Consider the following 13,048-nt stretch of genomic DNA (forward strand, 5'->3'; position numbering starts at 1 on the left):
GCCGCCAACGAACGTTTTGAATTTTGAAGGGGGCAGAAACGGTCAGGGAGCGATATGGGGGGCGCTGAAACAAACGGCGCTGCAGTAGAGGGTGCAGTGGGGACATATGAGTATATAGTAGAACAACAGTCATATATATCCCAGAGTTTTCATTGTAAATTAACATTTACCAAAATCTGTCCATCTCGAAAATAGTTGCGTGTACTAGATCACTACGTGTACCAAAATCTGTCAATCTCGAAAATAGTTGCGTGTACTAGATCACCAATTCCCCGTTAAAATACTCCCGTCACGCTAGCTCGGGTTATTTTCCACAAAATGTTTCGAACTAAGTGTTTTATCCCAGTGACTGTATCACTTTTGAGAGTGAGAGACGTTTTTACATTGAGGATGCTTTGAAGGTTTTGGGTCAAAATGGTGAATTAAATCAGGGGCACGAACGAGGGCTCCAGGTAGCCCACGAACGAAGGCCCCAGGTAGCCGGCGAGCCTATTCTAAAAATAGAATAAATAGCAGCATTTACCAATATTCGTCGGATGATTACCAGTGAGCTTTTAAATATATATATATTTATTGATTTGGCTATTCTTGTTTAAATCACACTAACATGTAGGCTAACTTACAAATGACAATCCTCAATTACAATTAATAATATACGAACATGTAATAAAATCACAAGATATCGAAGATGTAAGATCAATGTTCCCTCTAATTTTGACGAGTCTGCGCACACGCACCAACTCACTTCGCAGACCCTTGAACAAGAGTTCGTAACGGCTAAAAAAGAGTCATCACTTCGGATTTTTTGTGCGCGGAGACCGTGTCAGCACTGCCCATCTGCGCACGTGCGCAGCTTAGAGGGAACATTGCGTAGGATACGCCGTTCTGCCTTTACAGGCGACATGACGGAATAACATCCACGGCCTTCTTGAAATGGGTGGGGTCCGTTATAGTAGCTCGACGTCCAGGACAATGCCTAAACTATTGAAAAAGGCCACAAATGACGCGAAATCTGGATTTCGACGGCTAGGATGACTAAAAAAGGTCAACCAGAACCTAAATTACGTTAGAGCGGGTCTTCCGGAAGTCAAGTTGGAAAATGTCGGTTTTCATTTATGTTAAGTCACGAAGATGCACTCTGTAATTCCGCATATAGCCAACTCCGATAATGTTATAAAAGTTCGTGACTTTCTCGACCAAATCAAGTTTTCGAAACTATGGATATAATTGAGTACTCTTAAGACCTTCATTTCTGCTTCCCCTTGAAGAGTTTTAGAAATCGTTACTTGCAATTTAGTAAATATTTATAAAGTAACTTCCATGACTACTTTAACAATCTCTGGGATTCAGTCAGTTCACATATTGATGTCACTTCAAATTTTCCGATTTCAAATCAGCACATTTTCGGTTTGAGTGCTGATGCATATGCAGGCTACGCTAGTCGCGGAAAACTTGGTGCCTTGTCGTGGGTTTGTAAGTGTTTGAGAATGCTGCTCACATGGTTTACTGCATTCTAAATCAGTGTTGGGATGACTCGAGTCATGACTTGACTCGAGTCAGACTCGAGTCACCTTTTTCGTATGACTTGACTTGACTCGAGTCACTCTGCTAAAATGACTTGACTTGACTTGACTCGGCGCATCAAAAATGTGGATTGACTCGTGACTTGGAGCAAAATTCACGAGTCAATTTCAAGTCATCAAGTAATCGATGACGATAAAAATCACTGTATCTTCCATACGTTCGGATTGTTCGCGAAACGCTGGTGTAACCCGTGAGAGCGACCAATCATTCAATGATCGTGTGTTTCACTACAGATAACTAAGGTAAAGCGGTTTACCTTAGTTATCTATAGTTTCACTGAGCCTCCATTGTTCTCACAGAAATAAAATGACCACAAACGTAGTGATTGCAGCGTACTGCTTACGTTGTCGTAAGCTAGTAAAGCATATTATTCGTTTCTGTTTTCTTTCTTATACCTTAACCAAAACCTCTTGTTTTATTGAAACTGAATTCGAATTGTATCATATCAATATGTAAATGAGTATTATATATTGCATCTTATCAATTCGTTTCTCAATTTTGGCTGGTAACTATATAGACTGAGGCAGTGAGGCTATGCAATTGCTCACGTAGTTGAACACTGAACAGTTCTACGTATATGTGAGCGATACAGCGCCTTTCTGCGTGTATATTTAACTCTATATTCGTTCATCGTTTCAGAATCAATAACCACATCAATCTGTATTTCCGACAGTTAGCAATATGCAATGACGTAATCATGCCTCATACTTCGAAAAAGCAATTTGACTTGAATTGTGACTTGACTCGTGACTTGACTTGACTTGACTTGACTCGAGTCACCTCCAAAAATAGAGTGACCTGACTTGACTCGAGTCACCTTCGAAAATCGATTGACTTGACTTGACTCGAGTCAAAATGTGCAATGACTAGGGCTGGGCACAATGATTCGAGTACTCGAATCTGAATCGAGTATTAATTTTAATGATTCGAGTGGAGTAGTAAAAGACGATTTTTCGAGTACTGAAATTATATGCTCCTCGCAACTGATAGTTAATTTACTAGCGAGAGGAAGCCTTGAAACCTTTATTGGCCGTGTCGCAGCATACCAGACATAGTACAAAAGCTACGAACGTTAGGCTAGGGTTGCCATACGTCCGGAATTTCCCGGACATGTCCGGAATTTCACTGAAAAATCTGCGTCCGGGAGGAATTTCTAAAATATGCCTAAATGTCCGGAATTTTGAAGGCTTGAAGCAGGCTCAATAGTTTTTTGTAAATCAACATAAACAATATTATTTTCAAGCAGATTTATGCTATTCAAAATTGTTCTTCGCGCCGCGCGCGAGGTAATGCGACGTATAATGATATTAGTATGGGCACCAGGTATCACCCTCTCCAAAAATGCAATCAAAAGTAATATAAATAACCATCATTTACTGAAATAAGTCTGATTGTAATCGCAATTATAAGCTAACGGTATATTCCTAGAGTTGATTAAGGCCGTTTGGATGCTTCAATCACAGACAGTGGTTCCAAATCTTGGGGTCGTTCGCCTTTATCAGGGGATCGCGATTATGTTGGACGTAATCAGCTTCCTAGGTCGTGAGTAAGTTTGGGCAAGCTGAATTTTTTTAGTAATTAGCTTGTCAAGTTTTGAACTTTGCCACGAAACATTTTTAAGTGGGAAAAGAGGTCGCGACCATAAAAGGTTGAAAATCACCGGATGTGCAACCTGCTGGTTCATTTTATAGTAGCCTAATATATGGAAGAATCAATATTATTGACAGAATTCATACATAAAATTTAACAGCCAAATGGACATAGTAAGTGCCCAACAAGTTGCATCGACTACCCTATGGTGGGCCCAAGATCAGTGTTTTTTTAGCGGAAGGGGGGTGGAAAAAAAGGTTGTTTCGAACCTGATAACACATATACGGATAGCCCAACGACCTAACAGTATAGCAGGGCTGTCAAACAATATCCTGACAGGCCAGACAAGGCTAGCCAGATGATTTCATCCGGCCCGTGGAGGAATCTATTGCAGACCCTAGCAAGTAGCAATCACCAGAGCTCACATTACAGATGGCCCAATTCATTACATATGTTCCACTCCTGTCCTGTTTAGTGTATACAGTCGATGGGCAATGCTTTGCTAGTGTGACGTCATATTGACGGTCAATGAGTGTCACCTCATTTTAAAATCCGCGAGTGGGCGCTAAAGAGTGTCCGGAATTGGCTTCACCAAAATATGGTAACCCTACGTTAGGCCTACTGGAAATAACACATTTCCGAAGTCATGATCATCCCACAACATTGTCAAAAAGTGCAATGAAATGGGTATGGTCGAAAAAATACTAAAGCATCTTTAATGCGACGGATAACAGCCATTATGTTCTTTGTGGTGGCATAAAAGGTACATATTTGAACTTCGACATAGTACATTATGTTGTGACGTCATAATGAGTGATACTCGATTACTCGACTCGAAGCGTATTAGGTGATTCAGAATCGAATCACTCAGGTACTCGATTTTGCCCAGCCCTAGCAATGACTCGAAATGACTCGTGACTCGAAGGTAGTGACTTGATCCCAACACTGTTCTAAATAGGCTGCTACCAGAGTACCGTAGCCTATTTGTCAATGTTAAGTTGAAATTGCGCACCCGCAAGAAAGACATTGTATCGGCTGCATATAATTCTCACAAAAGATATATATAGGCCTAGGCCTAGGCCTATGCATTTATGCAAAGATATTATCCGCGAGTGGATTTCGCGCAAACAGTTTAACTCGCCATATAGGGGGGCTTACTCCTGACGTATTTATTTATCCATCCACCAACAACACTACAGAAGAGTTTCACTGTTGCCAATAGACGTCATGAGCCGCAACAAATGGTGCAAATATTTAATCTCAGTGTTGGGCGCCTTTTGTTGGCTTTCATTATTTGGAAATCCAGCCGTTCATAGAATTACTACAGTGGATTTAACGAACAATAGGTAAGCGTAAGAGACAATATATTAAAATATATTATAATCACCAGATTACTTTATATTGATATCAGTGTTGAATTTACTCATTGGCGCTGCTATGAAACGAAGAATTTGGTTAGCATGCCACCACCGCGACTGTTCTCTATCAAGTGGCTCGGCAAATATCTAAAAACGAAACAAGACATCAATTGGGATTGCAAAATGGAGTGCAATTTCCAGTATGCACATCACATCGCTTTCTTGTGATGGTTTGAAACTAGACTAAACAGTAAACAGTAAATATTGAAGGCGCCACAGATGTGAGTTTCGTGGCAGGTATAATTCCCTGCATCGAAATTGTATCCCAGATTTTCTTTTACGATATTCATCTTCGATAATGATGTCTGGCTGGCAGAAGATACTTCCTATGAAATCCCTATAAGCTTACGTAGGATGAGTATAGATCAAGGGTCCCAAATACGCGGCCCGCGCGAACATTTTGTGTGGCCCGCGACAGCATTTTGGATTTTCAAGTATTCGACAATATATTCAACTGTCACATATCTTTTTGGATTTGAGAACTTAAAGTTCACTCTAAAACAGAGGTGGGCAACCTTATTGGCGTCCACGGCCGCATTTCGAATACTTCGGCGCCATACGGCCGCCAGCCATATGTGAGTTGACTAAAAAAATCTCAATCTTCCGTTTTGAATCCCGAAATACCCGTTAACGTTATTTGGGTTGATAAAGTCAACCATACCCATTGCCGTCGCGAATGCTGAAATCCACATTTCACGCCACTTTAGTGCAATCCACAAGCATAAAGACGCGGTATAATTGCCTACGAAGAGCCCTCGGAGGACATTTTAGCTTTGTTTAAAAACTTAATTTCTACTAATCTTATCATATCTAATAAATACCAAACATATTTTGAAACGAATATATTTAAGGAAAGTATCTAACATTGAAATCAGTGACTTCCTTGATTTTGCATACGAGATGACAAACTTGCAAAATTGGGAACCTCACGCGACACCATAAGTCTTAGTTGCGACTCTAGGTTTCCGTTTAGCAAGCGAGTTCGGTACTCGTTTTTCAGGTATTTCATTTGCGAAAAGGCAGACTCGCACACGTAAGTGCTTCCGAAAATAACAAGAGTTTCTCTAGCCAATTCTCGCAAAAGTGGATATTCATGGGCCATTTTCCACGTGTCAATCAAATTCTCCTCGCACTTGAACTTTGTCACAAGCTGCTCATCATTCTTCAATTCCAACAGCTCCATCTGAAGGTGTGGCGGTGCACTTTCCGTTTCCACCAGGTGTGGAAAGGCAACAAGTCGTAATGTATGTGATATTTTTTGGAAATCTATGAAACGATCTGCGAAATCCTGCAACACAGTATCAAAAATCCCCGAAAATAAAGTGATCGGAATGTTTTCTACCTTTATTTCGCAGCTGTCGATGAGAGACTTAAGTTGTGTAAAATGGAAAAAATCACGCTGCTGAATATGAAGTTTAAGGAGACGACATTTGTCACGAAAATCCGATACTTTTTTGTACATGGTGCATATCGTTGCTTCTTTTCCTTGTAGGCTTCGGTTTAAAATGTTAACATGGGACAGAAAATCCACAAGAAACGCCAAATATATGACAAAGCTCTCATTTTGTAAGGGGCAGTCTTTATTTTTTGTGGAATAAAATTCCAGTATTTCTTCTCGCAACTGTATTACACGACGAGATGTGTCTCCTTGGGACAACCAACGAACTGCGGCGTGGTAGAGAATGTCTTCTGCCGACGTTTCGCGCTCTTGCAGAAGTTCTTGAAATTGCCTATGATGAAGACCATTTGCACGAATGTACAAGATGATGCGATTGACGTCTTTCAGAGTGTCATTTAAGGCAACAGATTTGACACTCAGGGCTTCTTGGTGGATAATACAATGAAGGTTTGTGAGCTGGTTATTATCGTACTCTTTCGACACGAATTCTGAAAATCTTGTCACAAAGCCATTTGTGTTACCTATCATTGCAGGTGCTCCATCTGTACAAACACCGCGAAGATTTTTCAAGTCTAATCCATTGCGAATGCAAGCATTCTTAACAGCCCCAAATATGTCTTCACCACGAGTGTGGGTGGAGAGTGTTTCCATTGAGAGCAGATCTTCGCAGAACTCAAAATTTGGAGACAGAGAGCGAATGAAGATCAATAGTTGTGCTGAGTCCTTAATGTCAGTCGATTCGTCGATAGCCAGTGAAAATAAAGTTGCTTCCTCATTAACCTTCGTCTGTATGGAGATCGTCAACTGTTTGGCGATATCATCTTGCCGACGCTGAATTGTACGACGCGAGAGAGGAATTGGAGAATAATCAGTTTCCTTACCAGGATGAATGCACCTAACAACGTCCACGAGACATCGCTTATGTAGTTCGCCATCTGAATAAGGCTTTCCCGCTGCACCAAGATGATATGCGACTATATAAGACGCTTCGCACAACTTATTTTTCGACTGAATGAAAGCTGATATGCAAGATGTCTGCATTTGCACACTTTTCTTCAAACTTTCGAGACAACTTTTCCTCGACTCACCCACCATTTTTGCGTACTTGTGTGACACATGACGACGAAAATGCTGCCTTGCATTATCTCCTTTAACAGTTTTGACCACTTGATTGCATATCAGACACATCATAGTATGGGCTGCCGTTTCTACCATAAAATAATCCAACTCCCATTTGATATTAAATGCCCTCTTCTCCTCTGTTACTGTTCTTTTTCGTTTTACTGACATATTGCGATGTAAACTAACTTTATAATGTAATTGGGCTATAAGGAAAAAGTTTTGTCTCAATGTATTATTCTCTTTCCGTTTGCTCAATACACCCACACCCACTCAATGTTATCCGCTTACCAAGGCTTTTATAACTACTGTTCAACCTATCGCAGTATCGCCAATAGGCCCCTCACATTTGGACTTCGCGACAAGACTGACTAAGCTTAGTCCTTGGTCCTCATACTTAACCGACATTGGCGAAGTGTGACGTAACAATGCAATAATAAAACGCTAGGCGAAGTCAGCTTTACCGGCAACCGGTAGTCATGACAAGTGACGACTGGAAATAAAATTATCCAATTCACTGAAGGCGTTACACAGACAATTACGGGTTCATGTTAATGGAAACTTTCAAGATTGTATAGAAACTCCTTCTGTCCACATACATGAGGATTGGTCAATTTCATAATGGTTGACTCCAATACATACAGGTAACAAGCAGATCTATATTTAGCAATCATTATTGTGCCCTCAACTCTCGATAAAGTGCACGATAGTCGCATATTCGTATCGCAGGAAGCCTAATAAGCAAATCTGAAATTGAAGAACCCGGACGAGGGCGGGGCTCGTTCACTTTCGGACCAAAAACACATTTTCCCCGTAAGGATGTAGTGAGTTTGGTCCGAAAGTGAACGAGCCCCGCAGGTCCGTCTTTTAGTGGGTAGATTGCAGTATTATATTATGTCGATTGAAGCAGCTGGAAACGCAGTCACAGAGTATGCAGTGAAAGAGTTTTCCACAGTGATTTAACAATACCCTCCATCGTCGTAATAAGTTTTATCATACATGTAACATATGATCCATCAACACACGGCCGCCAGCACATGCATTTCACATCACGCGCTCACGGCCGCACAATTATGCCTCCACGGCCGCAGGTTGCCCACCCCTGCTCTAAAACTACTCCGCAAAGCTTAAATCTCGTCAAACTTCACTATCACATCACTTTCAAAAGCTACCATGTGGTGGAAGATCAGATTATGTCACATTTTTAGTTCATGATGATAAAACATGACCCTTTGATGATTCGTGACTGAAAATTGATATTTGGATTTGGGCGCGACCGTTCGTAAAATTACTTGAATTCGGATTGACTGCCAAATGATAAAATGAAAATGACTAGAATTGGGTCGGGTCAAACGGTAAAACCAGAGAATGTCTTGTGACTCGTAACGTCGTGACTTGGTACGACGATGCCGCAACAAACTGTCAAACTGTCACGGGGAATGGTAATATATCAAAAGGTCGTAGTTTGAGTTGCGTAGCTTATATAGCTATCTAATCATGTCAGTATGGAAACCATAGGCACTCTGTTGCCTCCATGATGTATAGTTAGTTGCATCCTGGGTGATCTTTGGTCTCTTTAGCCATGTTATTATCACCATAGTGGAGAGTATACGGTGACTGGTCATTTCCATTCCATGGGTTCTTAACCAGGGGCCGTCGACCACATCGTGGTACGAGATGCATTGTGTAATTCGGCCTGTATACTGTGCTATCTAGAGCTTAAAATTATTTTGCAAATCAACAAAAAGTGGAATAATTTCTGGGCTAATTTATCAACTGAAGAATATTCTTCGCACTGCGCGCGATTTTATGTGAATAGGCCTTTTCATTTTATTTTCAGAGGTGGTCAAAGTAGTCAAGAAATGTACTCAAGTAGAAGAAAAAGTAGCGACGAAAAAAATCTATTCAAGTACGAGTAGAAGTACTTCTTACGTAGGCAACCTAAAATTTCTTGAAGTAGAAGTAGAATTGACTGACTTTAAATCTACGCAAAAAAGTAAGTAGTTATGAAAACGATCGTATTTCGTTCAAATATGGATTGTCAAAAGCTGCAAATGGAGCTATGCGGAAGGTGTAGAGAGCTTGATTCATATTGATGCATCCCATGAGGTGTCAACTTTTGACAGAAGAAGCAGTCGTCCACATCACGGGATGTAAATGATAGTATTGATATGGAAATGCGATTCTAATCCTTTGTTTACTCGAACACCCCGTTTTAGAGAATATCATGGCATGGCGCCCTCCCCCATATTCTACGGCCCCTATAGTTCAATCAAAGAGCAATACGAAAAAGTTGTTTCGGGTACGGCTTTAACACTTTGCGCGATTAGTGTAGGTTAATTAAAAATATGGCAGATGGTCAAAATGCCATAGTGTACAGCTTTACTTTCGGAAAATATAAGCCATTACTACAATTGCTTTTATACTTCAACATGTATGTTCTCCGGACAAAAGAACTGAAATTATAATTATAACTCGACGTATAATACTCCTAGGCGAAAGAAAAATACAAATGCTACTTCTAAAAACCGGAAATATATTTTACGTCGCATGTCCAGAAAGTTTCAGCGGTGGTCTGCTAAAACAGGTCTAACGTTGAAAAAAGTCGAATTCCATTTTTTCAGATTAGGACACGTCATGGGCTGCTAGGTAGGCTATAATAGGTAATTGCTAGACGCGAAACGGTAGTTTCAAACGTGATACGGGCCATACTTACCGTGGTGAAATATTTGATATAGCCAACAATGCGGCGTGAACGGAACCACGCAACCCGGTCTCTAAATTATATTCAGCGATTCTTTCGGTAAAAGATATATGCCACTCCATATATACTGTGTGCGAAGCGCAACGTAAATTCTGGGTATTGCATGACTTTTATGAAATTAAATGTTGGTACTACGTGAAAACATCCCCGAAATCCCTTAAGCCATCTTTCTTATTGGAGGATTAAACTACTTCCACTTGACAAACTGAAATAGCGAAAAGTAAGTAAGTAGTTCACAAAATAGTAGAAGTAGCGTAAAAAATCTACTTGAGTAAGTACCAGAAGTAGAGGGAAACTACTTGAGCACTTCAAAATAGTAGAAGTACTCCGTTACTAGCCACCTGTGTTTAATATAGGTACCATCTGAAATTGTGTAGAAAATGGCCAGTGACAGTGACAGTGACTTTCGTAGCTTGTACTATGACTCGTATGCTGCGACACACCCAATCAATATTTCAAGGCTTACTCAGTGGAAAATAGTTCGAAACTATAATTCACGTTAGTAAATTACCTTTCAGATGCGGGGAGCGTATAATTTCAGTTCTCGAAAAAATTGTCTCTTACTACTCGACTCAAATCAATAAAATTAATACTCGATTCAGATTCGAGTACTCGAATCATTGTACCCAGCCCTAATCGGGACTATACCAGAAACCCGGATGACGCTACACTGCTCAAATGCTCCGATATCAGATCAATCTTTGGTAAATTACAAAATATTCTACCTTTGATTGCGGCACGTCCAATATCGGATCGCTGTAATATTATAACGCGCAGCTTTCACGATTTCTTGATGAATTTCTACGTCGCATATAACTCATTATATTGGAAAATTATGCCGAGCAAAAAAAAACAATTTCATTCAAATATCTGAAAATATGACTTTTTTCGCGCCAAGCGTGAATATTAGTACAATAGTAAATTCCATTTTCACGATGTTAGTGGAACGCCAGTCTGCAAGGTCCAGTCAAAAAGGCCTATTGGAAATTTCACATTGAATGAATACCCCTATTGATACTGCGGCCCGCGGAGTCATCAAAAACTAGAAAAATGACCCGTGAGCACATTTGAGTTTGAGACCCCTGGTATCAATATACCTTACATTGGCTGCAAGTTCGGGTCAGAATGAGGTCGACTTCAATATTCACAATGGAGGTTTATATATTAGGCTCCTTGCCATTTAATCTGAGTAAGCGGTATCTTACGAAACCTTAGAATGGAAGTGCGCAATGCTAGTTGGCAGATGACTCATCGTATTAAAGAATATCGGCCTGGTGTAAAATGACCAATGCAACCGAACACCACGAACCTTAAAGCCATGAGTAATGAGCAGGGATGCCACTGAGATATTTCGGAAAAAGCCAGATGTGGACGCGAAATAAACCCAGAAAAACCCAGATCCTATATTCCTGTATAGCTGTAAAACTGGAGAATGACCGTCATTACTACAGTCCTACAGTAATAGAAGTAAGCTTTAGCCCTTGATACTGAAATTACAAGAGTTTATAACGTAGATTTTGCTCGGTTAACACTGATAAACCCACAAAAATATGTGGTTTTCCTCTCAACGTATCGCTATGAAACAATTGGTGCGCGGCGTCAACACTCAATACTCAATAGTGTATTATATCATTGCGCCGCGAATCAAAGCCGAGATGAAGAGGGTTACCCAAGAGACCTTGCAATGCGAATACTCTGCCGATGAACGGGGATCACACTACAAGCAATTCCACAGCACACTCACCACAGGACCCGAGAAAAACGGCAGTCGCCATATCGAACGCCTGCTATTTCGACTACGGTCAGGACACTGTGGAGTAGCATCCCACATATTCAGAATCGGCTGCTCGGACTCCCCAATGTGCGAAAAATGCGATGTCATCGAAACAGTCGAACACTTATAATATCATGCATTGAATACGACTTTCATCGATCATTTGATAATAATTTATTTTCGAGCCTAAAATTAACGGGAACATGATGTTGAAAAAACCCAGATTTCAAGGACAAAAACCCATAAACCCAAATGATGCTCGAAAAGCCCAGATCTGGGTGTAAAAACGCAGGAGTGGCATATCTGGTAATGAGTCTTAAAATAAAACTCGCTTTTATCACGGATGTAAGTCTCGTATCAGGTGAATTCCCTGTGTCGAAACAGTACCTGAGACAACTCTTTTCAGATAATCATCCTCGATGCGATGTTGTTTGACGATATTGCCAATGGCAACGATTTAAACGTACATACGATCTATGTACATTGTATAAATATGCTTTAATTAATTTATCAACATGTGAAGCTCACATCTGGTATAATGAAACGTTCAATCATTAACTTTGCAAACGCTCGGAATATACGTCTGAAACATCGCCTTCTGTCGCTTTCATTTCTGTGTCAACGCCGTCACCTCTAGACGATAACTGACTTTTAGCCTGTAGCGCTGTCTATAAATGCAGGGAATGTTCCCTGATCTGTTACCATCAGGATGAGCGAGAAAGGGATAAAGTGACAAAATGTTGGGGTGTTGACCCATTCTTCGCCTACGCTCTTGTCTTTTTCAGAGCACTGGGATGTGAATCTCCTTTCTTACCGGCCAAATCTGGTCGTTCAGTGATGAGGCCTTTGGGAGCCTTGAGATTAGGACAGTTGGAAAATGAACAGCTCAAAAACGGTTGCATGGCCAAACAACACATTTTCATCGATACCTCGAATTATTACCCAGCTATGCCATTTGAGCAAATGCAAGCAGAAGAGTCATATCAATATTATCAGAATACCGTACTTACAATTTTCCATACCATATAGCAGCATTCTTCCATGGACATTTGATATTTTTTCCATGCTTTTGCAATTGCCCGACCCCTGAGTTAATGTTATATTTTTGATGTGTGGAAATTTTCGGACGTTCATATTCAAATTATTTTGAATGAAATCATCCATTTAAAATTGAATGGTATATTCAGCCATTTATCAGAGTCAGTTTATTAACAACTTCATCATTTCAAAACACCCCAAGACTGCGATACAATGACCAGATAGGAAAGTGTGTCAAAATATAGATTACTACCTAGTATAATCTATAGCCAAAACGACTTGGAGTAGTCTTTGAAATCAGACACCCCCTGGGCGTAGGCAATTTTCTATACTCGCTCGTGGCCGTTCTCTTTTTCATTTAA

At 40.5% G+C, this 13,048-nt stretch overlaps 1 protein-coding gene across 2 annotated transcripts in view; it reads right to left on the reverse strand.

The window, feature by feature from the left end:
- Positions 1 to 13,048, reverse strand: part of LOC145440458 (uncharacterized) — a 162,064-nt gene that overhangs the window by 77,864 nt on the left and 71,152 nt on the right. The window lies entirely within an intron of this gene.

The sequence above is a fragment of the Botryllus schlosseri genome, chromosome 6, assembly GCF_051294905.1.
Source record: "Botryllus schlosseri isolate E-star chromosome 6, Bs_hap1, whole genome shotgun sequence".
In the NCBI taxonomy this organism is placed as follows: Eukaryota; Metazoa; Chordata; class Ascidiacea; order Stolidobranchia; family Styelidae; genus Botryllus; species Botryllus schlosseri.